Raw genomic sequence first — 25,713 nt, forward strand, 5'->3', positions numbered from 1 at the left:
CTATGTTGCTTTTTAAAAAAACCATTCTTGGAGACTTTGATCTGAGTTTTCCTCTCCCTGATCACTCACAGGTCCCATTGTTTGTCCCACACTTTTTTTTTCCATGATGGCCTTTTAAAATTTTTATTATTTATTTAGTTTTTAAATTTTACTTTAATTTCTGGGATACATGTGCAGAAGGTGCAGGTTTTTTATGTTGGTATACATGTGCCATGGTGGTTTGCTGCACCTATCAAACCGTCATCTAGTTTTTAAGCCCCGCGTGCATTATGTATTTGTCCTAATGCTCTCCCTCCCCTTGCCTCCAACCCCTCTGTCTTTTTGCATTAAGTGAAAAAGTGTGTATTAAGCACTTATATATGCTCATTCCTCTGTCCAGTGCTTGAGGGGGCTCCAGAGGAACAGGAGTTGCCAGTGATTGATCCACAAGGTGCTGGGTGTGAGTCTTTTCCTTCCTGGCTTTATGTGACCAGCAAACACCCTGTGATCATGGAATTCTACTAGGAAGGGCAATCCTACAGCAGCGTTGGTGCACATGCACAAGGAGACATGCAGAAGGTGCTTCTTGCAGCATTGTTTGTAAAACTATAGAACAACTTGAATGTCCACTGAGAGGAGTAGGGATAAATGAGTTGTAGTGAATTCATACAGTAAAATCCTATAAATAATCCTACATATAAGTTGTGGTAAAGTCATATAGTGAGTTCCTATATAGCAGTTAAGATGAATCAACTGAAGTTACATGTAATAACTCACATAAATCTCAGCAAATATGATGTTGAAAAAGAGTGATCAGCTGTAGAAGCAAAAGTACCATATAATACCATTTATATGAAATTTTAAGACTCACTAAACAATACTCTCTATGGATAAACACATATGGAGTTGCAGTATTAAAATATGCATGGGAATGATATATACCAAGGTTGGCAAATTATGCCCATGGCCAAGTCCAGCTCACCACCTGCTTTTGTGTGGCTTGTGAGAATGGGTTTTACAATTTTAAATAGTTGAAAAAAAATCAAAAGAAGGACACTCTTTTGTGACACCTGAAAATTATATGAAATTCAAATTCCAGTGTGCATAAATAAAATTTGCTGGAACACCACCACACCTGGTCTTTTGCTTATCAACTATGGCTGCCTCTGTACTCCAAGGACAGGGTTGAATACTTGCCACAGACCGTGTGGCCTGCAAAGTTGCAACTACTTACCATCTGGCCCTTTTCAGAAAGTTTTCCAAGTCTTGATCTATATCAGACTTGGGGGAATGGTTGCCTCTGGTAAGGAAAGGAGAGAAATGGAACTCGGGCGGGAGTGCATCAGTTACAACATTTTATCTCTTAAGCTGCTGGTGGGTTATATATTAATACTTACATTTTGGATGTCTAAAGTATTTTGTAGTTTCAAAAAAAAGTGAAGACAAACTTCCCATCTCCTAAAAAACCCTTAGTAGGTATTATTATGGTTCCCAGTTCACCGTTAGGTACTCTTATAACCTACAGTAGGTATTATTATAACCTAGCCCAGCCCAGGTTGCCAAAGTTCTATCTCCCTCTCCCTCTCTCACTTTCCACGAGGCAGGCAGCCCCAGGCGCACAGGTCGGCAGCTGAGATGAGAAGACATGGCCTTTTTCAATGACATCAGCAGACTGTGCCAGGGAGGATCTGGCTAACTGGACTTGGATCACTGGCCCCTTCCTGCCAGCAGCCCTTCCTCAGATGAGAAAGTTCATGGATGAGGAAGCAAACTTAGAGGGTGCATGGATAGTGAATGCTGGAAGAGGATTAACCTCAAGACCTTCCATCCCAGCACTTCTGGAGCACTGGCCTGCGCTGCTCACCAGGACTCTGCAGGCCAGCTGGGGAGAAGGGACTAGATGCCAAGCTGCTCTGGGATGAACATCTGCCTCCAGGAGACAGTTGTTTAATGAAATTTCCCACCCATGTGATTAGCATCTTCTGAGAGTGAGGTGAGTAAAACAGGACACCACCATCAACATCACCTCTGACTGCATTGCCTAGACAGTAATAATACCCAAGATTTTTATAGAGCTTTCTGTTTCTCAAAGTCATGCGCACTGATTCACTTAGGAACCTGGCAGGAAGCAAGGCAGTCCTGATTGCCCACGTCATTGAGATGGTAAAAGGTGTATTCTGAGCAACTGCTGAGTTCTTTTACATCCCTGGGATGGCACGGTCATAAAGGCCAGACACCGGGCCTGACTTCAAGGTCACTGTGGCTGCACTACTGAGTGACTGTGGACAAGTCTCACATTCTCTTGAAGACTCAGGAGCCTCCTCTGTAAAGCGGAGATGATAATTACTTCCCACCGCATGGGCGTGTTGTGGGGATTAAATGAGATCATACAAGTGGAATGCTGAGCACCAGTCCAGGAAGGTGAGGGACACACCCTACATGTCACCTACTGGATTGTTGCTGTTTTCAGGGTTCCTATTACCCAAAGATCCACCTAGAATTCTTCCCCTGAGTGCTGTTCATCTTCGTCAAGTCTCAGCAATGTTTTGGATGGTTCTCCTTTGACATAGCTCTGGTGGTTGTTAATACTAAATGTTTTCCAGCTTACCTATAAGGAAACTGAGTCTTAGGAAGCAATTGTAGGGCTTCTACTTTGTGCATGAGAATGAGTGAAGGCTGGGGAAGCCTGGGATTTGGCCTGATGTTCCAGCATTGGCACCTGCCTGCCTTTTCTCTGTAAACATCCGACCCTAGAATGCTCCACCAAGGAGAGACCATCATTACCAAGCAGCAGCGGCATGGTGTTTATCAAAGCAGGCGTGGTTTCCCTTGCTGCAGCTCTCCATATTCGTGGCAGTTATTCATTTTTGAAGCAGAGGTCACTTTTCTTTCACTGATGAGGTACTTTGACAAAGACGAAGAAGGGAGACAATGGTAATGATGGTGGGAAGTGGGGATGGGATTGGCATTGGGTTTGAAGGCTGACAGCCCAGATCAAAAAGGCTGACAGTCAGAGGCAAGGGAGGGACTGAGGATAAAGTACTTGCTGTGCTCATGTTGTCTAGGAGTTTGCATTCTCTGGTAGTCAGTGATCAAATGAAGCAGGGAGCTTCGTGTTCAAAAGCAGCACCTACAGGTTCTTTAAAGAGGCTTGCCAGAAGATGAATGCCTTGGCTGGAATTTGTAGGCAGGCTTATTTAAGTTATAAGTGACAGACACTCAACTCAAACTAGTAATAAACAAAAAGGGAATTATTGGCTCATGTAACTGGGAAGTGCAGAGGAACATGGGATATGGGAACAACTGGATCCTGGAAGTGCAGAGGAACATGGGATACAGGAACAGCTGGATCCTGGAAGTGCAGAGGAACATGGGATACAGGAACAGCTGGATCCAGGGGTTGGCACCAGGTTATCATTTTTTTTTTTTTTTTGAGACAGAGTCTTGCTCTGTTGCCCAGGGCAGTGGTGCGATTTTGGCTCACTGCAATCTCTGCCTCCTGGGTTTGTGGGATTCTTCTGCCTCAGCCTCCTGAGTAGCTGGATTACAGGCATGTGCCACCATGCCCTGCTAATTTTTGTATTTTTAGTAAAGACAGGGTTTCACCATGTTGGCCAGGCTGGTCTTAAACTCCTGACTTCAGGTGATCTGCCCTCCTTGGCCTCCCAAAGTGCTGGGATTACAGGTGTGCGCCACTGCGCCCGGCCCAGGTTGTCAGGGTTCTATCTCCCTCTCCGTCTCTCACTTTCCATGAGGCAGGAAGCCCCAGGCTCACAGGCCAGCAGCTGAGATAAGAAGACATGTCGTTTTTCAATGACATCAGCAGACTGTACTGGGGAGGATTTGGCTAACTGGGCCTGGGTCATTGGCCCGTCCCTGCCAGCAGCTCTTCCTCAGGAGAGGAGCTATCTACTATGTAGCACAGGGCAAGACCAGCCTCGGTTCCTCCCTGTCCACCTAGTCATGAAAATGAGGATGGTTTTTGTGGTTAGCATCTTCCCTCTTAACTTGCCTCAGCATCGTCGGCAAAAACTAGAAAATATAAGTGTGTGTATTTTTAGCTGTTTTTAAATTTGTAAAACTGGAAACTGTTAAGATATTTACTTAGAACAAGAAAACCTACCGTGTCCTGTGTGAAGTTCACTTAAGCTGACTCACAGTTACTCTTCGAGCCCTGATTGTCCTGCAGTCTCCTTTCTGCTGAGTTGGGGTGAGTTCTAACTTCAATTTTGCCTGTGAATATAAACCAAGTCTGACCTCCCGTCTCCAGTACATCAAGGCTATGCTCACAGGGACCTAGAAAATATTATATATGGTCCCCTAGAGGCCAAACCCAAGTTCTCTGGGGACAGAGAAGCCCTTTGGGTCGTTCCAGGGAAAAGCTCTGGCCACCCTGAAGTAAATTTTCTCCCTTCCTTTCCTTTCAGTGGAGGAGGAAGCTTGTCCTTCGCATGAACATGAAAAATACGAAATGTGGGCTTTTTGGAGGTTTTCAGTTATGAAGTAGAGTCTATATATTTGGCTCAAGTCTTGCCGGCTGCCCTATTTTCATGGTCCCAGGATCAATATGAGGTTAGTCCATTTGTCTTCTGGAAAAATGTTGTGGCTGGGCTAGGTGGCTCACGCCTGTGATCCCAGCACTTTGGGAGACCAAGGCGGGTGGATTACTTGAGCTCAGGAGTTCGAGACCGGCCTGGGCAATGTGAGGACACTCTGACTCTACAAGAAATAGAAAAATTAGGCCTAATGGCACATACATTGTGGTCCTAGCTGCTTGGGAGGCTGAGCAGGGAGGATTGCTTGAGGCCGGGAGGTTGAGGCTGTAGTGAGCAATGATTGTGCCACTGCACTCTAGCCTGTGCGACAGAGTGAGACCCTGTCTCCAAAAAATAATAATAATAATAATAATAAAAATTAAAAAGAAAAGAAAAGAGAAAAGAAAAATGTCTTGCAGAATCTTTGTGTAATCTTGCTTTGAGGCTATTAGAAAGTTCTTTCATGCCCTTACTCTGTGCTTGGCTGGAAGTCTTTCCCCCTAATTGTGGCACCTCCACCTTGAGTCACCTTGGAGTAGGTGGGAAGTGTTTTCCCTTCACAGGTTGGCCACACAACTGCCTCATCTCCTGCACAAGGGCCACCACAGCTCACGGCTCTCCCCTTTTCTTTCCTTCTCTTCTCTTCTCTTCTCTTCTCTTCTCTTCTCTTCTCTTCTCTTCTCTTCTCTTCTCTTCTCTTTTCCTCTCCTCTCCTCTCCTCTCCCCTCCCCTCTCCTCCCCTCCCCTCCCCTCCCCTCTCCTCTCCTCTCTTCTTCTTTTCTTTTCTTTTTGAGGTGGAGTCTCACTCTGTGGCCCAGGCTGGAATGCAGTGGCACAATCTCAGCTCACTGCAACTTCCGACTCCCGGGTTCAAGTGATTTTCCTGCCTCAGCCTCCCTAGTAGCTGGATTACAGGCATGAGCCACCATGCCCAGTTAATTTTGTTTTTTTTTAGTAGAGATGGGGTTTCGCCATGTTGGTTAGGCTGGTCTCGAACTCCTGACCTCAAGTGATCCATCTGCCTCGGCCTCCCAAAGTGCTAGGATTACAGGTGTGAGTCACCATGCCCGGCCCAAGTTGTTGGGGTCCTCTCTCCTTCTCCCTCTATCACTTTCCATGAGGCAGGCAGCCCCAGGCTCATAGGCCAGCAGCTGAGATGAGAAGACATGGCCTTCTTCAATGACATCAGCAGACTGTACCAGGGAGGATCTGGCTAACTGGGTCTGGGTCACTGGCCCCTCCTTGCCAGCAGCCCTTCTCAGGAGAGGAGCTGTCTACTGTGCAGCACAGGGCACAGGTCCTCTCTGTCCAAGGACTTAGTTGGCTTCAGGGAAGGCCCTTATGAGGACCAGAAAATGGAAACGAAGAGGTCAACTTCACCAGCACCAGCCACCTTTCCAGAATGTCTCAGCTCGTGTTTCTTCCTTTAAGGTTCAGAAGGGTAAAAGGGGGCCACCAAATCTTGTTAGGAGGGTCTGTCATTCTTTGCTGTTACTAGCCACTTCTCTGGAACACTTGTGTCCCCGTATTAGTTAGATGCTTGCAGTTTAAGGGGACTTTGGCATAATCCCATTGCTTTAGGTGATAGGGGATTATTGGAAGTACACACCAGGAGGTGAGGAAGAACAGTAAATCTTCTCAGCAGTCACAGCTGGGCTTCACCGAGAACTGGGGTATCGTCCATGGCCATATGGGATTGGACAGGAGTTTGTGTAATCTAGTAAATAAAACCCCATGTTACATAATCAAAATGCTTGGGTTCAGATTGCGACTCTGCCCTTTACCGCTGTGTCACCTCTCTAGCCTCAGTTTCCTCCCATCTATACCATGGTGACAATAATAGCACTGGCCATGTGGAGTCCTTGTCAAGGTTCGGTGAGATCCTGTGCACAAGGACCCAACAGTGCCAGGCACAAAGTTATGCACAATGAGTATTGTTGTCAACTGTGGCTCCATGGACACTGTTATTGTGAATACTTGTTACTAGCAGGGGCTTTGCCACTTTTTGTCCACTCTGGTGTTGGGGAGTTGGTGTGCTGGCTACTCTTTTCTGTTCTGCCACATGTACCATTACTCTTTGATGACAGCTCCCCATGTCTCAGTCAGATGTCCCAACAGAAGATCTGATTGGCTCTGCCAGGTGTTATCTAGTTTTGGGCAGCACTACTGGGCACACGGGGCCCTAGTGTTCACACTGGCCCACTTTTTTGGTCTCTTTGCAGCCTATGAATTACCCCCTTGTTTGGTGGATTATGGCCAGAACAATCTATAACTAAGAATCCCCTCAGACTCTAGGCAGAAAGGCATCTTGCAGAGCCGTTCCAATGTGACACCTCTAGAGTGTCATCCCCTAGAATATCACCTTGGAAAGGCTCTGCAAGATGCCTTGTCAACCATGGTGGACCCTGTTAACCATTGTGGGCTAGCCAGGGTTTTATGGAGATACCTGTGCTCTGCTAGTGAGGGCCCTAACCCATCTCACCCCATGTGGATCCCTCCCTGATTCTGCTGGGATTCCTTCTCACTTTTCCTCTCACATGTTCTCAGCCTTGAGCAACAATGAGATGTCTGTATTGGAAGCTAGAAATGTTGAGTTTTGAAGCAAATTCTTTGGGGAGGGGAGTCCCCTCATAGCAATGCCTCTGGAGTAAGGGGATAAAGACAGAAGGATGGCTGACAGGTTCCCTAGGGAACCCCAGTTCTCTTAACTGAGTGGTTTTCCCCAAGATGGCCCCTCCCTCACGGGAGTAAACGGGGTGCCTGGCATAGCTGGAGAAGTCTGCTGGTTCTCCCACTGACTAGTGAGGGAGCAGAGAGGGCAGCTGTGCACAGGTTTCTGGACTGGTCTCTTGGAGACCCTTTTGGAGGCTGCCTCTGGAAGATTCACTCCTAGGCTCTCAGAAGATCTGAGGTAGGCTGTTAGCTGAAGCTCCAGAATCCCCTTTCTTTTATTTCTTCAGCAAAGTCCCAGCCTGTTGACCTTTGGGTCCCGGTGCTGAGCCCAGCTCTAGATTTATCTACCCCGCTGGGGCCAAATGCCTGACTTGTTAGCCATGCCGAATGGTTTTATTTGTTTCTGTTGTGCATTTTTATCATTTTTGTTCATGTGTCTGGAGGCTTTCCTTAGAAAATGATGGATGCGTTTTCATAAATCAAAACATAAATGAGAAAGTATATAAAGGCAAAAAATAGACCCAAGCCTGGAATTTGCCACTAGGAGCTGCTAGCTATTTCCCAGGGAGAATGTACTTTTTGATTTTACAATGTCAGATCCTGACTTATTTCACAGAGTACAATTTTCAGAGCACTTCCTAATACTACTGGCCACAGTAATAATGATGACAATCTCAACCGTGCCTGGTATGGTGCTGAATGCTTTTGATACATTATCACACTTAATTCTTACAACAGTCTGAGGAGCCATGTTCTTTCACTATCCCCATTGTAAAGATGAGTAAAGAGAGGTCCAAATGATTTTGTTACTTAACCAAGTTCCCATCTTTGGTAAAAAATGGGATTAAAATGCAGATTTCTCATGTTCTCAATGGATGAATACCTCGGACTCCCTTTTCAGTGCTTGCCGGAGGTGTGTAAGGGCTCTGGGTTGTGGCTTCTCCTGCTAGCTCTGCTGGAAAGCAGGTGGCTGGGAGTGGTAGGGGCAGCTTTTAGTTGGAGGGGCTCATGAGACTCTGTCCTCATCAGCTCTGTTCACAGAGTGCCCCTGAGCAGAACACCAGCCTTGCTGGGCGGCACATTAGCTCAGTGTCCCATGACTGTCTCACCACGATGCCTTAGACAATGTCGCTATCACCACTAGCAGGAACCTGCCCCCTCCACTCTGCCACTTTCCTGTTTCATCACCCTTGAGCTATGGTTCCCTCTTCCAGAGGGTGTCCTGTAGGACCTAGCCACAGGGTAGGAGTCTGACACAAACCAGAAGGCAACTGGTGAGAATTCCACATGCTTCCTTTATTAGTCACAAATCCACTGGTTGTACATGGTAGATCTTTCACTGGGACCAGTTTAAGAAGAAAGGAGGGCTGGGTGTTTATTGATTCATGTGATCAGAGCGTAAAACGTTTTTTCCTTTTTTTTTTCTTTCCTCTTAGGGAAAATCCTAGTTTCCCTGTTCAGTCCCATGCCAATCCTTGGGCCAATCAGAGGGATGGGGAAACTGTCCTTTTCAGTTCATGAGCCCTCTTCTCTGGCAGAAGGATGGGTAACTGATTTTTTTGTGCTAGAACCACAAAATCAGAGTTGGGGGCAAGATGCTCACAAAAGAGGAGGCTGCTGTTCTTGTAGGCAGTTTGGTAAATGTCTAGGACATTTTCTATTGCTTTTCTTCTATTCTATGCCTCCCTTCTTTGTCTGGGATATCATACACCTGGTCTGAGTCAAGGTGCTGACATAAGTCTCTGGTGAACTTTTGAAGAGTCCCACTCCTTGTTCTTTCCAGGGTGCCCCATCCCATCTTAGGGCTTCTGAGCTCAGATCCTGTCCTTTGCTCAGGCTTGGAGACCTCAAGTGATGTCACTAGGAACTATTCAGGATTGTAGATGGGCTTTAAGCCCACAGAGTTTCTAACTGGCCACGTTTAGAATTTTCCATTCAGCAGGACTTTTCCTCTGTGAACATCTGGTAGGACCCAAATCCTATCCCAATTTTGTGTTCTTTTTCAGACCTTCTGAACACTAAAAACATCTGTAGTTTTGCAAAACGTTCTTTCACAATTTTATGATTGTAAATAGGCTAATTAGCCCAATCACTTGTTATTTCATCATCTGCATGGCGCCACCTGGCCCTGGAGTATGTATCCCTCTGAGTACTAGGCAACGAGCAGGGCAGATGACCACCCTGACGAGACTTTGAATTAGGAATCTCATGACCCTGCCTTGGAACTCTGGCAGGGAAGTCCTCTCCTTCTTGATAGGAAAGGATGAAGATTTGGGCACTTTCTAAAACAAATTATTATTATTATTATTATTTTTTAAGCACGAATGCAGTGCCCTACTACTACAAATTATGCAGTCAGGTTTCCCACATTTGGGGAAATCGCAAGGGCCAGCACATCTAGGGTGCAATGGATAAGCCTCATCCTCGGAAAACTACCTTCGTGGTCATGGTATCTCCCCTGCCAGTAAGTATATCTAACAAAAATATTTTTTAAATTACTTAAAAAAGAAAACAAACAAATTTCTGGTAACTACCATGTAACTCCATAGTAAACAATTCTCTCTCTGCTTCCTACCAGGTGACCCCGGTACCCAGTAGTCTATCAGGTACTCAGTTCTGCCCATGAAGCAGTTTGGAGCTTTGCTAGGTTCCTTCTTGTAGTGTTCCAATCTGTCTTTCGCACTTGATCTTGTCTCTTCAGAGATGTCATAAACTTATGGATGGGAAGCCTATCTCCTATTTCTCTGTTAGGCATATGGTAGGCATTGATAAGTCTTCCTTGGCTAGGGAGCTATAATTGTAACTCTGTGTGTGTGTGTGTGTGTGTGTGTGTGTGTGTGTGTGTGTGTGTGTGTTTTGGGGTGGGGACAGGGTTGGCAACTACATGCAAATACTCTGAGATCCCTCTAGCCCTGATCTCTTGGGAATACCTAAATCACATGTTTAATTTTTGGGTGAGGTGCTGTTTCCTAACTTTGCTGATTTCTAACTGCCCCTTTCCTGTAATTGCTGGGTCAATGCAAATTCTCGGCTTCGCGTTTGAAATGCCACTGCTTTCCATCACAGTGATGAATTTACATGGGACAAACCTGAGGCCAAACAGTTCTGGCTCTTACTCAGAGCCTTCTTACCAGTCACCTCCCAAAGTAAAAGAATAGTAACATACCTGACCTGTTCTTCTGGCTTCTCTAAAGCCAAATTCCAGCCTTGGTTATGTTTCTGTTCATTTGGAAAATATCTGTACGAAATGTAAGTGCATGTCATGGAGGAGGCAGTGGGGAGTGAGTGAAGTGAGTCAGAAGGAAGGAGGAGAGCTCTCTCCCCCTGACCCTGCCGCTGCCTGCTTTCTTCCAATGAGTCTGAATGGATTTTTGGAATCTGATGTGGCCGCATGAAGACGTGTCTCTGAAAAAGCAAAATGTCAGTGTTTTGAGGCCTTTCCGTTGGGGAGGGACGGAACACGGTGGTCACTGGTTGTTCTCCTTAGGCCAGACAGGAGGAAAGGGAAGTATGTGTGAGTCTCTGATAATTCTCTTCTCTTTCTTTCCCTCACTTTTGTTCTTCAATAAATCACTCAGGACAATCTGCTTCTCCTTAGTGGTGTGTTTTCCTAGGGTTCAGCCTTTGTTTGAAATTCTAGAACAACAGAGTTGCAGTAAATATGGTCAACCTACGTGTAATTACGCTGGTATGTCAACTTTGCCCCGCAGAGTTGGGTCTGCTCTGGTTAACCAGAGGCCCCCCTGACTCAGAAACAAGACCTCCTGCAGGACCCTGTGGAGGGCCGACCCCAAGCCCTGTGTCTGAAGGGGGTAAGAGAGCCCATAATTACGCTCATTGTTTAGGTCGGAACACAGGAGGGTTTACATTAAAGACCTCAGCTGGCACACACAGCATGCCTATGGAAAAAATGAACTGCTCTCCTCCGCCCGCTTCCCGGTCCCAGCGTTGCCTGTCCAAGGGCTTTGGGTTTCACAGACGCCTTCTGTGACTCCACTTTCTGACCACTCCTGATTAGAAGCTTGGCTTCCCCCAGTTCTAAGAGGCGTCTCAATCCAGAGGTTTGGAAACTGAGCCTTTCAAGAATCACAGCATGTAGGTCTTGGGAAGGACCTAGAGATGATGCTCTAAGTGGGTGTCTCTTAAACTTTAATGCTCACAGGAATCACTTGGAGTTCTTGTTAAAATGCAGATCTAAATGTGGTAGTCTTGAGGTGGGACTGGAAAGTCTGCATTTCCAGAGAGCACCCTGGTAATGCCCTGTGCTGGTTGTTGGACCCCACTTGGAACATCAAGATTCTAAGCTAAGCCTTTGGTTTCACAAAGAATAAAAGGGAAACCCGGAGACCCGGAAGAGCTTGTTGGGGCAGAGTAAGGACTTGAGTCTTCCTCTTGTCATGGTGTTTCCCTGGCCCTGCACAGATGCTCCTGGCAGGGATGGTGTGTGTCTTAGCAGAGATGGTGGTCCCTTCTGGAACCACACCTAGAATCCAGGAGCAGGTGGCTTTTCCCCAGATGCTCTGGAGTGGATTGGATCCCCAGAGATCTTGATGTGAGCCCGCAGGCTTCAGCAGTCGAGAAACTGGGTGATAGTAGACCACCTACTATAAGATCCTGCCTGGAATCTTCAGTGGGTGCAGGTGAAAGGGGGGTCTGTTGAACATGCTGTGTATTGAGAGATGTGTACATCACCAAACCCCAGGCTACTGATGTGGCTTTTTGGATAGGCAAGTGAGATTTGGAGGGGAGAATATATGGCATCATGATAGAGAGGAATGGATGTTTTTAGTAGAAATCAAGGATCAGGTTGGGTGCGGTGGCTCAGGTCTGTAATCCTACCACTTTGGGAGGCCAAGGCGGTTGGATCATCTGAGGTCAGGAGTTCGAAACCAGCTTGGCAAACATGGTGAAACCCCCACTCTACTAAAAATACAAAAAATAGTCGGGCGTGGTGGCGTGCGCCTCTAATCCCAGTTACTAGGGGGTGCTGCGGCAGGAGAATTGCTTGAACCTGGGAGGCGGAGGTTGCAGTGAGCTGAAATTGCACTACGGCACTCCAGCCTGGGTGACAGAGTGAGACTCCATCTCAAAAAAAAAAAAAAAAAAAAAAAAAAAGGAAATCAGAAATCACAGGCTCTTTTCCAGTCTACCTCTATGGGATCTTGGACAACCTTTCTAGACTCTCATTATAGTCTCATATGTTGCCTGCTTGAACCCAGGTACTGGGGCACTTGCTCTTTTGAAGTTTGTTTCCACTCTAAAATTCAAACTGTGGATATTATCCCTTTCTCTCTCTACTTCTCTTGCTCCTCTGTCTTTTTCTATTTTTATCTGTGTTGTGGCACTTTGGTGTTATATATACAGTTGTGTACTGAAGAATTGACCAAAAGAGGGGTCTGGCCTTTGCCCTTGGCTCCTGCGAGACAATCTCTAGGCCCCTGAAGTGTCCAACCTGATGTCTTGGTTTATCTGGGGGCTTTGGCAACTGGACAGTCCAATAGTGCATTTCATAATCCGGGCTTTGGGACCCACCATATCAGTTCTAACCTCCATGGGAACTAGAGGCATAAGATATTGGCCTGAGCCTCCACTGAGGGCTGGAGACTTAAAATCAACCATGTGGACATTATGTGACTAAGCCCCAAGGAAAACTCTGTACACTAAAGGCTTGGGTGAGCTTCCTTTGTTGACAATACTCTGTGTGCATCATCTCACATTGTGGCCAGGAGGAGGCAACACCATCCACGACTCCATGGGGAGAGGAAACTCAGAAGCTTTGCCTTTAGACACCTCCTGGATTCCGCCCTATGCGTCTCTTCTCTTTGCAGATTTAAATTTGTATCCTTTTGCTATAATAAAATCACAAGCATGGCTTCTTCCAGAGTTCCCTGAGTCATTCTAGTGAATTATCAAACCTGAGGGTACTTGTGGTGAACCCCCCAAATTAGTAGCCAGCTGGCATGTCATGAGGATGGCATGGATACCCCCAAACTTGCAGTTAGTGTCTGAAGTGAGGGAAGCCTTGTGAGGACTCTCCTTTCAAACTTTGTAGTTGGCTGAACTCTTAACAACAGCAGTGCATCAATTTAGCAAGTATTCTGGAAAAAACAAAGAAATATGTCAACTCCTTTAACCAAATCCTGCCTGGTTGTAGAGTGGATTGAAGAGTCTAGGCTAGAGTCTAGTGGATTAAAAGCCTGAACTTTGCAGAAAGACAGCCCCACAGATGGAGCTGGACCTTACTACTTTCTGGTTGAGGTGGGCATGTTACTTAAATCCCCGAGCCTCAGTTTCCCCATCTGTAAAACATACTTACCTCAAAGGTGTGTTGAGAGGGTGACATGAAATCAGGTATGTAAAGCACAGGGCATACAGGAGCATTCCACACATGGTCACTGTTGTGGTTACTGTTATCATTATTGCTTCTGGCTTTGTTGTTGGTGTGATTTCCGTGTTTACTTACTGATATACGAATTACTATTTTGCCTTGTTCAGAATAGTACTTGACTGACTCAGACAGATGGAAGTAAGATAACCTGATACAATAAACTGCCAAGAAGTAGGAAATAAGTATTGGGTAATTGGCAGTGGCTGCTGAGGGAGAAGTGGGGGTCCTCTCTCAGGGTCTCTGGGAGGCTGGGTCTGGCTAAGGGAAAGGTTGCAAGATTGAACCTGGCTAAGACTGGGAGAGCTACCACTTAAGACATGATGGCATGTCTTTATATCAGAAGTAGGGGTAATCATGTAGGGGCCAAAAGGTGAGGAGAACAGCAGCTGGCCTGGCCTGGAGGAATTAAGAGCCAGGCCCTGCGTCTCTGGATTAACCCATCCATCTTTATGTCTTCCATAGATTTCTGTTTGGTAAGCAGAGTGGTCATTAATAGAGGTGTGTACTGTGCCATAAAGAGCTAGGGGAGAGAGGAAAGGTGGCATTTGGTTTTGGGAACCTTCCATCTCCCTATCCTTTCCCTTCATTTTGTCATCTCGGGTATTGCCAAGTCTCTCCAGAGGCTCATTTCCATTTTCTGCTGATTCGTGACTTGAGAACTAAGATATTTACCAAGAAAGGTTCTTGACATTGCCCTTCCAAGATTTATATTTTAATGAGCGGGAGGTGTCTCTTTATGAGCCAAAAGAATAAAACTGTAGTGATAAGATATGGTGATAAACCTCACTGATAAACAAAAAGTGAAACTTAAAACATTAACCACACAAGTTTGGGTGCGGTGGCTCATGCCTGTAATCCCAACACTTTGAGGGGTGAGGCTGGAGGATCTCTTGAGGTCAGGAGTTTGAGACCAGCCTGGGCAACATGGTGAGACCCTGTTTCTACAAAAAATACACAAATTAGCCAGGTGTGGGGGTGCATGCCTGTGGTCCCAGCTGTCCTAGCTGCTTGGGAGGCTGATGTTGGGGGATTGCTTGGGCCTGCGAGGCAGAAGTTGTAGTGAGCCGATACTGAGCCACCACACTCAAGCCTGGGCAATAGAGTGAGACCTTGTAAAAAAAAAATTAGCCCTACAAAACAACAAAACTCCTATCTCCAAACCCTCTAGTCAAATCCTAGAGAACTGCTGCTTGAGAAGTTCTTACTGAGCTCTCTGGAGTCCACAATCAGGGGTAGAGTCCTGAATCAGATGCCCATACCTGAATCATGGCTCTGACACTGACAAGCAGGTCCCTGAGCCTTTCTGTGTCTTAGTTTTTTTTAACTGTAGGATGGGGATAACAATAGTAGCCATCTCATAGGGTTATTGGGAGGAATAAATGACTTACTAACATAAAATATATTGGCCAGGTGCAGTGGCTCACGCCTGTAATCCCAGCACTTTGGGAGGCCAAGGTAGGCAGATCACTTGAGGTCAGGAGCTCGATACCAGCCTGGCCAACATGGTGAAACCCCGTCTCTACTAAAAACACAAAAATTAGCCAGATGTGGTGGCAGGCGCCTGTAATCCCAGCTACTTGGGAGGCTGAGGCAGGAGAAATGCTTGAACCCAGGAGGTGGAGGTTGCAGTGAGCTGAGATTGTACCACTGCACTCCAGCCTGGGTGACAAAGCAAGACTGCATCTAGAAAAAAAAAAAAAAGCCATTATATTTTGGTGGCCGGTGGTGTTTTAATAAAAAAATCAAACAAATAAAAACACTGTATTAGGGCAGTGCAGTCTTTTGATCACATAATACTTGGATTGCACAAGTTGACCACTGGTATCTTAGGATCTCTCAGAGTTTTAACCAGTGGACCAGGAATCAGGCAAACAGATAAAAACGTGGAAAACAATGTCTTTTTGTGATTCACTAAGTCTGATTAGCAGTGGGAATGTGCATGGAACAGATCCTGTTTGGTTAAATAATGGAAACCAACATTCTCTTGCATTTGGTAATAATATATTTGAGGTACTGGGGATGAGCAGTTTCTGGTTTGATGGTCTAGGTCTAGATTTCCCCAGCCTTCTCTTTGAACTTGACCTTCAACCGCTGGATCTTGAGCCAGAAAACAGTTGAAAGAACATAGTGGAGACAGCGTGGGATCAAGCATGAAGACCGAGCTATGTGAGTCTGGATCAATCAAAACTTTTGTTAGCCTCAGTTTCTATATCTCTAAAATGAATACCATAAAACTTCCTTCACAGGGCTGTTAGAAGAACTAAATGAGATGACGCATTTGGAATGTTTTGGAAATGATTAAGGGTAGTGCAAATGTCTATTATTGTTTTGTTTTTGAAATGTATTGGCTCATGTCATTGCTCCTAGAAGGAGGCCCAGACAGGTTCAAACCCTTGCCCAGGATGAAATAGAGGGAGGATGTGACATGCCTTAGGGCTGCTGTTGGCTGAGCTTAGCAATCACCTCTCACCCTTGTCCAGCATGTGGGTCTGCTTGCCTTCTGTTAGGGAGCAGACGTGTCTTCGGTCTGAGTTTTCTGCCTGCTTGGCTGAACTGTAAGGATCTTTGCTATGTGTTGGATTAGGTTCCATTCTGTGTTCCATCACTGATTAATTCTGTGACTCAATTAAGTCACGGAGGTCCAGTGTTTTCAAGGATTGGGCAGCTCTGGTTCTACCTGTCTCAAAGAGAATTTGGAAAACAGAGACAACTAAAGGATTCAAAGTAAAAGCACTCCTTGTTAAGTTTTTCCATTCCGGAAGCAGGGTAGCATCATGATTAAGTACACAGACTCCTGGGTCACTGATTGCAGGCCCCTTAGCACTCTGGGCCTCAGGTTTCTCATCTGTAAATTGAGAATAACAATGGTAAACCGGGGTAATTCTAAGGATGAAGTGACTTAATCATGTGAAGGGCTTCATTATAGTTCCTGGTCCGCGTCAGTGCTCTGCAGGTGTTAGCTACCATAGAGTAGGACATATACTGTATCCCCCCTTTGAATGCAAGACTCCTGCAGGAGAAATAGGTGCAGAGATGATTGGGACCCTTTGGTCCTTGTTTTTCTGTAGTATTTTCCTGTAAGTCACTGGCAAGTGGAAAATTGGCCAAGCATTACCAATCTTTGTTAAAAAGTGTGGAAATAAAGGTGTTTAAAGATAAATCCCCTAAATAACAACCCTTCCCTGACCATCTTTTCCTAGATCCTCAGAAACAGTTTTGTATTTCTATGAAGCTACAGGGAAAAAGGCCCTTGTGTTTGAGTTAACACATACAATAATTTATTCTGTGCTAGTTGCACCATCACAATGGAAATCTCCTCTCATGTTCTAGAACAGATGGACAAGGTCATGCTACTAGGTTGATCAGTTAGTTCTACTTTTTGTTTATAAAGTTTATCTTCCCAAGTGCTGCAAGAGGCACTGTCTATTCTCTGACCTGCTCTGCAAAGTTTAGCGCAGGCAGGCAGCGTCCCATTTTGCAGAGCAGGAGCCCAAAACCCTGAGGTACGTTTATTGGCCATTTTCACCATGAATACTGATAATGATTGTGTTATTTTGAGATTAGTAAATACTATTTTGGACACTTCTTGCTGGATAGAAGTCCTTCTTGAAGGAACTTGGGAAGGTTTACTAGGAAGGCACGCTGGTCGAGGCCCGGTTTGGGAAGGTTCGGTGGATGTTCATTATGATTGTTTGCAGGAAAATTCAATCGATGTGATACTTTGAATATGTCACCCAAAGAATACCAACGTTGACTCCAGACACTTGGGATCTCAGCTCTTTGCTGGAGCTGGGCATTCTTGCTGAGTCCAGAAGGAAAGAAAACAGCCAGGTGAGCAGGGCACCAGGAGCTCCAGGTCTGTGTGGCTGCTGGCTGTGGTGCAGGGCTAAGGGCATGTGCCTTGGGAAGTTTATGCCTGATGCAACAATGAGGTTTCCAAGAAGGCTTTCCATTGCTCTATTATTGTTTATAAAGAAAAGAAAGTTTTTGTTTTTTTGTTTCCAAACACACAGGTAGAATTTGTCCAGTAGAACTCAACACCCTGGGCCAAGGAGGAGGGAAAGGAAAGTCATTTCTTATTGTCTTATTGGTGATTGTAGTTGCGGTTCTGAGACTGGCGTTGTCCAGGGTCTGGCATAGTGCAACATTCTAGGAAGTTGTGGGAACATTTGGTATTAGCCTTGGCATTCAGATCCAGGAGCTCTGTCAATACTGGGGTGGTGACATTCTCTTATCTGTTCACTTAACAAGTTTCCTCCCTACCGCGTTTACTCCTCATTCTTTCTAGAAGAGATGCTATTTTCTGAGAGAATGTTTTGAAACATCTGAGGTTCCAGTGGTAGAGGCTGTGGTGGGCAGTCCAGATCCCCGCTTCAAGACCAAGGCACCCATTGTCCCAGCTACCCAGGGAGAGTCAGCTGCTGATGGTCCACAGCTGGACTGTCTCTGGAACCAGCCCTGGCAGAAGGAAGTGGCCTTACCCCATCTTACTCCTATTCCTTTGGGGAACCCCGCAGCCAATCAGTTGGCTGAGGAGTAGAAAAGCTGAGCTCCCTTGCTCTAACTTGGGACCGCTCAGAAGGGCATCCCACCTCCAGAGCTCCCCGATGGAAGGAGGAAGCCTCTGTTACAACAGCACCCCACTTCAACTCCCTCACCTGCCTCCTCCTCCTTTTCCTTTTCCCTGACAGGGGCTGTTCCTGAGTGTTCTTCAAATTGCTCTGTACCACAATCTCTGACACAGAGTCTGGTTCCAGGGATTTGATGTAAAGTAAGTCCCTTGGCACCATGATTAGGGATGAAGCAGTGTCTTTGGTCTCTGACATTTTCTATCTTTTCTAGAAATGTTCCCTTGTCATTTTTTTCCAGCAATGATCTTGGGGGCAGGGACTTTCAAACCCATCTAGGTCAAAATTGTTTACATGCATATATCTGCATATCATGCAGATGGAAAATCTGAAAGGACACTCTCTGAGGTGTTCACAGTTATGGTAGGAAAGGAAGTGAAGAGCGAACTCCGATTTTAACTAAATAAACTTCCACATTGTTAAAATAGTATAATGAAAATGAATTAATGTATCACCTGTATAATTACTATTGTTTCTTACATTTTGGCCTATTTTAGAATCTGAGGGTGATCATCTCACCAACCCATGTATCCACTATCCCCAACCTTGTCGTTTCTTCCTCCCCACCTCCCTCTCATTTTGTGGGGGCTCCGTGCAGCTGGTCCTGAGTGTTGGGTAATGGTGGGGTGAGAGGTGGGAAAGTGAGGATGACCCCCAACCACAGGGGTCAGGGGTCAGCTTCTGCCACTCGCTTATTGAGATGAGTCAAAGTACAACAATAATCTGTACCCCTTGCCACGGTAAGTTGGTGAAACCTTCCTATCCCAGTGTTAGAGGAAGTGTTTACTATTTTGTTATAGTTAATAAGAAGGGCTTCCCTTCTTCCTGATGAATTCCACATAGAAGCATGAGGATTTAGTGCAAAGCCAGCACTCTGATGTGGCTCTGTCTTTCCAGATCTTTCAGGGTCCAGAAGACCATGTCTGGTCCCTGATCTACTGATGAGGGATGGTTAGTTAGGAGGAGGGGCCCGTGGATGGCTGTCTTTCTCCCTGAAAATTGGTTTCAGTGTTTAGAGCTACCTCTTTGGTTTTGCAACTTATCTATAATTCAAGGTACCAAGGTCTGACCCTTTTCAGTTGGACAAGCCGTTTTCACTTTGGGGAGATGGAGAGGGTATGTATGAACTTTCATACTCACTCTCTCTCCCGCCCCTCTGTGAGTGCCAGTCTTCTGTTTCTGTCTTTCAGGTAGTGCTGATTACTCAGTGTACAAGATATGAAAGGACATGCAGGCCACAGACATAAAATCTGTTAAAATCATTAACAATTGAACAGTAACTCCTGAAATGGAAACCCAGATCCTATACCTTGTTCTAAGAAAAGCTACTCTCCACCGCCGTGCCTCAGTTTACTCATGTGGAACATTGAAGTTACAGCACCGAACAGAGGCTAGAGCGGGTGGGTGTTTGCTAAGTGGGACCTGGGGCTAACCTTTCTGATCTGGCCTGCCTCCCTCAGGGGGCTGTTCAAGACTCAATCGGGTTAATGAATGTGGCTATATAAAGCAGAATGTTTGTAAATATAAGACAGTCATCAAGTTAAAGCAAATATATGGTTTATTTATTCAGAGAAATTTATTATTCAGAGAGTATTTATTCAGAGAAATTTCAAACCTAACGAAAAGTTGGAAGACTAGTGCAGTGGACACTTGTACACCACTCACCAACATTCACCAGTAAACATTTTGCTATATTCGCTTTACCTCTTTCTCAATCTCTACCTCTCCTTCTCTCCTGTTTACACACACACACACACACACACACACACGCACCCCACCAACACATCACACACCACACATACACGAGTTCAGGCTATATTTTCTAGGAATGAGGACATTTTTGTACATAGCCATAATACTATTATCATGTCTCATAAATTTTACGTAGACATTATAATGTTATCTAATAAACACTCCATATGCTATATGCTTATTTACTAACTGGTATCAAAAGTCCTTTGTAACCGCTTCCTTTCCTTTCCTTCCCCTCTCTTTCCTTTTCTCTTTCTTCATTTCCTCTCCTTGCCTTATCCTATCTATTGATTACATCCTTACGTTTTACGTTTTGGTTCACAACGTCCCAGGATCACATTGCTCTATTTTACCCTCAGAGCTGGAATCAGCCATTCTCTCTAAGGAACCCTGGTTCAAGGATCCCTGTCAAAAACAAAACACCTATTAACATGTGGTGGATGTTGGGACATTACACTGTGGGGTGAACACCTGTTATATCTGGATCCTTGTGTCCCTCTCCCCTCCTTGGGAGCCAAGTCCTTGGGCTTGCTACTTAAGTACCAGGGAGGCCACAGATGTTGGTGACACCTGGAGACTTTTGGTCAGGTATTTGAGAGATGCAATTTGTTCCATGGAAAAAGGCTCAGTCTGCAGACCCCTGGCCTTCTCTTGTGTACTCCTCCTGTGGTTGGGAAGTGGGGTGAGGAGAGAGTAGACCACAGAGACAGCTTGTGTTAAAGGGGGAAGAAATTTCTGGAAGTTTTTTTATATCTAAATACTACTACTCCCTGTTATTGATTTCCAAGTCATTGTTTAAGGTCCAGCCCAGTGTTATCTCTTAAAACACTGGTATCATGTCTTTAGATAGCTGGGAAGTCGGTCTTCATCTGCATCTCTGGACCCTGTGGTGGGAGCCTATGAAGAACAACCTGAAGCTTTGCCAGGGCCTTCAGCTATGGGTTTTAACATTGTGCGGAAACAACCTTATAAATTTACATAGGTTTACATAGATTAAATTTACATAAATTTGAAAACTCCCCTTATAGCCTCTGGGAGGACAGCCTTGGAACCTGCGAACACCTCCTGAGCTAGGGATAGTCAGCAGGCCTAGGCCCTGAGGGGCAACCAGGGGTGACAACCAGTGTGTGTTACTTAGCCTTGCTTCCTGGTGCCACTTCAGAGGCATTAATATGTTTCTTCTGAGAACTGTCCTTTGAAAGAACTCCTGGAGTGGAGCTGATTCTGTAAACTTGATGCTATCTGGAAACCAGAGGACCAAACAAGCAGCCTGTGGAGGCCAGGAACCCTGGGAATGCGACCCAGGTATTAGTTGGAGTGCCCAGGAGAGGCCCCAGGGAGGCGCTGATGAGGTGGGACAGGACGTGACCACTACTGTGAGCTTCTAGGTGGGGGATGGGGTAGGAGAAGCCCCTCCCAGGGGTTGCCCCAAATAGGTGCCTATGCTGAGACCGAGGACCCTGACAGGAAGCCCTTCTATAGAGACAGGATTTTCCATTTTTCTTCTACAAGTGGCTGAAGGAGGAAGTTGGAAAATCAGTTAACGTTTCTCCAGTGCGATCTCTTCACCTACAAAGCTGGGGATTAGATGACTAGTTTTCATGAATAAAAAAATTTAAAAAAAATCAGCAAAATGAGACCTTCTGTGGAAGCCCAATTAGGTAGAAGTGCAGCTGCTCTATTTGAAGAGGAAGTTGGGGCCCCAAAGCCTTCCCAGAAGCCCCTTTTGCCAACCTTCCTCCACCCCTCCGTGGCCCCTGAAAGGAGCTCTGGTTTTCTATAAACAGATTCCATCTGGAATAAGAAACAAAGGTCTGAAAAGTTTTTCTCATTCTAAACATGCAAATACAGGCAGAAAATTGATTATTTGGAATCCTGCGTGGAATGCGCTTGTGAGGGCTGGTGAGGAGGCGCAGGAAGTGCCTTCAGCATCATGTGTTTAGATGGCTGGGCAGGAGGGTCATCGAAGGACCCTGGAATCGTTAGAACTGTTGGCGCTGACCAGGGCTAAGTGGCCCAGAGAAACCCCTGTCCTGTGGCTGTGGGTCTTGGCTGTGGGGAGTCAATGGAGCCATTGGGTCCAAGTCTGAATGTGTCCTGAAATGCCTCCTAAAGCCTTCATTGTTTCTGGTCTGCTTAGCACAGGTCTGCGTTAACACTGTGTAGAATGGCTATAGGCTTCCTAGAAAATATGAGCAAGGATGGTAGTTTTGAGACACTCTTGTTTTAGAAGAGGATTCATTCTATGTTTGCCCAAGATCCATAAAGAGTCTGTGCATACTAGACAAGAACTGACACTTCTGGAAGGTTTTAATTTTCAAAGAACATCTTATGATCTCATTTGATCCTCACAACAAATCAGAAAAACAGGCAGGGTAGGTATTACACTCATTTGCAGATGAACAAACAGAAGCCTAAGGGAGGGTGAGTGGCGTGCTCACACATGGCTGGCACCTGTGAAGCCGGGACTGCATTTTCGATTCTCCAAGCCAGCCCCAGCTTCCCAGTTCTGTGTAGATAGTGGATCAAATGCAGGTGGTTAGAAAAGAGTTTTCTTGCTTTGGCTTTTGTGAGGAAGATCAGCCACAGGCATGGTTAAAGGTGGAATTAAGATCCCTTGCCAGCTCCAATAAGTGGCTACTCTAGGCTTCAAATGCCACTGCACATTTTGGGATCCACTGGGGAGAGTAGTGCCCACCCCCACTCCTGCCCAGCCTTCAGTTGTAATTGCTTTTCCTGTAGCTCCCTGGGGCAGCAGGATGTGGCAAGAGTCTACAGACTTGAATGCTACTTCTAACTCTACTGCCAATGGTTCATGTGTCTTGGGCAACTTCATTGACCCTCAGAGGATATTGAACTACAGCAGTGTTTCTCAAAGTGCTATGCTGGGGCCACCTGTGGCAAAAGTGTGTGTGTGTGTGTGTGTGTGTGTGTGTGTGTGTGTGTGAATGTCCTTTGTGTGTGTGTTCCCAGGCTGCTCCCCACATCCTCTGAATCAGTCTCTGGGGCTTGGGCACCTTCTCCTTTGGTGATTCAGCAGCACACTCAGGTTTGACGACCACTAGGCTAGAGACTCCCCAAGTATCCTTCCAATTTAATGCCTCCTTTCTGCAATAACCCTCTTCCTTGACTCTGGGTGGGCTGAGATTTCTGTAGTGAAGGGTAGCACTTGATTTAACAGTAGATTTAAAAAGCTGTTTCAGGCGGACTTGCAAAAACCTGAGAGTCCAAGGGGGAAGTTACAGAGTAGGGGGTGCAGGAGTGAGTGTGGAGTGAGAAGGCACCTGGTGCCTGTTTCAGAAATGAAGGTAATTTCCTAAACTCTGCTCATGCCAAGCCAAAGTATGGGGACTATGTTGCCTCTTATTAAAGACAAAATAAATCACTGTTCCAGGGAGACACTTCTTGCCTTTTTTGCTATCCTATGTCTACTTCTCCATGATTCAGGTGTTGACGAGGACTTTCACCTGGGAGAAGAGCTCATTCTTGCTTCCATTTCCCTGGGAAGAACATGGCTGAAATGACTTACTGTACAGACCACAGAAGTGAGACCAAAAGCACTGAGATGAGGAAGAGGTCAGCAAAAGAGTCATATTTTAAAATATGTGCAATACTTATTATAATTGTTCTGTGCACTCCTATGGTGTGTTAAAAGATTTCACACTTTATAAGGTCTGGCTTCCAAGCTGAATATGATATTGTCTTGTACTCAGGTTGCATATAAAAGTGGCTGTAACAGCTTAAAGAGCTAGTCTTAGGAGTAGACTCACAGACCAGTGTTAGATAGTTTATGCTTATGAATTTGAATTTGAATATTTTAATACACCAGGGTTGATAAAGTCATCAAAAGTGTCATGGTAAAAAGCCAATTCCTAGGAGGAGACCATTGTCTTAAAAAATTATTAGCATTTATAGCTTATGTGGGAACATAAGTTCTACTCGTCGAAGACTATAGAAGAGGTGGTTTTGTGATACAAAATGTGCTACCTGTACAAATTTAATGTGAAGTCCAAATAGTGTACCTATGTGAGTGGGACACCATGCAGATAACTTTTGGTTATCCAAGGTCTCCTTGTATAATTTAGAAAGTTATTTGTTGTTAGCAAATACTTACAAATTATTTCCAGCTGCCATGAACTAAATTTTAGGTACACTCTTTTCTATGAGACAGAGAGGTGCTCATTTGGGTATGGATTCTGGCCAAGAAGTATGCATGATCTACTGGAACAATTGGAGGTAACATTTGGAAGAAGAAAATAAAATTGGCTGGGCGGGGTGGCTCACACCTGTAATACACCTGTAATACCAGCACTTTGGAGGGCCAAGGCGGGTGTATCACGAGGACAAGAAATCGAGACAATCCTGGCCAACACGGTGAAACCCCATCTCCACTAAAAATACAAAAAAGTAGCTGGGCGTGGTGGCATGCACCTGTAGTCCCAGCTACTTGGGAGACTGAGGCAGGAGAATCGCTTGAACCCGGGAGGCGGAGGTTGCAGTGGACGGAGATCACATCACCGCACTCCAGCCTGGCAAAGGAGACTCCATCTCAAACAACAAAAAAAGAAAAGAAACATTGACCCCCACCCATGTCCTGGGTCTTTTGTTCTCATTCTTCTTAACTCTTCAAAGATCATACACAGCGGATCTCAGGTCAAAGCTGCAAGTTGTTTTAGTATCCTGGGATCTTCTGTAGCAGAGCCAAGATTTGAGTTTTTTCTAAACTGGTAGGCTTGTTCTTCCTGGCCTGTGTCTCTCTCCTTGTGGCCGTTCCAAGGTCCACCCATGAACAGCCTCATTGCAGCTGCCAAGTCACCAACCAGCCTATTGGACAACTGGCCTTTATATTGAAGCAGGAGCTTGACATTCCAGCCCTGTTTCCCTGCTGCCGCTGCTGCTTTCTCCCATCCAGTGATACTGAAATAGACTGTTCAGGTGAAATGAAAATATCTAGAAAGAAGCCTATAACCGAGTCAGTGGAAAGCTACTTGGGATGTGCATTAGCTCTGCAAGCAGTAGTGTGGGGAGATACTCATCCTGCCGGGGTAGCTGTCTCCATGTGAAACATCTTAATTTGGGTTTACTATAGTTAGAATATTTTGCATATTACTGTTCTTTATTTAAAAATTATGCCTACTTAAAAAATAATAGTTCTTTAAAGAGTTGCTAGGTTTCCATTTCTTTTTCATCATAAAGACAGAGCATTATGGATATTTCAAGAAGTAGAGATAAGGTGTAATATCACTCACGATTCCTCACACGATTATTATTTTTGTTTATTTCCTTCCAGCCTTTTAAAAAAATAAGTATGCTTTTATCTAGTTGTAACCACAGTGTCATACTATTTCCAGTTTCTTTTCCCACTTAGCATGTGTCATTTTGCATTTTTCCATGTTACTGTGTGGTCTTTATCCTCCTAATGGCTACATGATGGTCCATGGCTGTGTATCATAATTTACGTAACCGTTTACCTACTGTAATCATTTTGATTGCTTTCAGTTTCCCACTGTTAAAAGTCATATTGTGATGGGCATATTTGTGCATATTGTTTTTTCCTTTTTTCCATATTTGTATTATTTGTTGCATTTTTTAAAAAGTGTCATTGAGGAGCCAGGATATTTGCTCAATAGGAGGCATTGCATTTGAAACTAATGGGGAAAAGGTGCTTTATAGAACAATTACAGTGGGAAGATGGGGCATTATTTAACAATGTATTGGGTCTTCACTATTCCATAAGTTGAGGAGAACGTGTAGCATT

General features: G+C 45.2%; 1 non-coding gene across 1 annotated transcript; it reads right to left on the bottom strand.

Moving 5' to 3' along the window:
* Nucleotides 1-9,501: 9,501 nt before the first annotated feature.
* Nucleotides 9,502-9,659, bottom strand: LOC123568543 (U1 spliceosomal RNA). Its single transcript, XR_006691910.1, has one exon. It is a non-coding gene; the product is annotated as a U1 spliceosomal RNA (small nuclear RNA).
* Nucleotides 9,660-25,713: the final 16,054 nt, after the last annotated feature.

This window comes from Macaca fascicularis, chromosome 13, assembly GCF_037993035.2.
Source record: "Macaca fascicularis isolate 582-1 chromosome 13, T2T-MFA8v1.1".
NCBI classification, from domain to species: domain Eukaryota; kingdom Metazoa; phylum Chordata; class Mammalia; order Primates; family Cercopithecidae; genus Macaca; species Macaca fascicularis.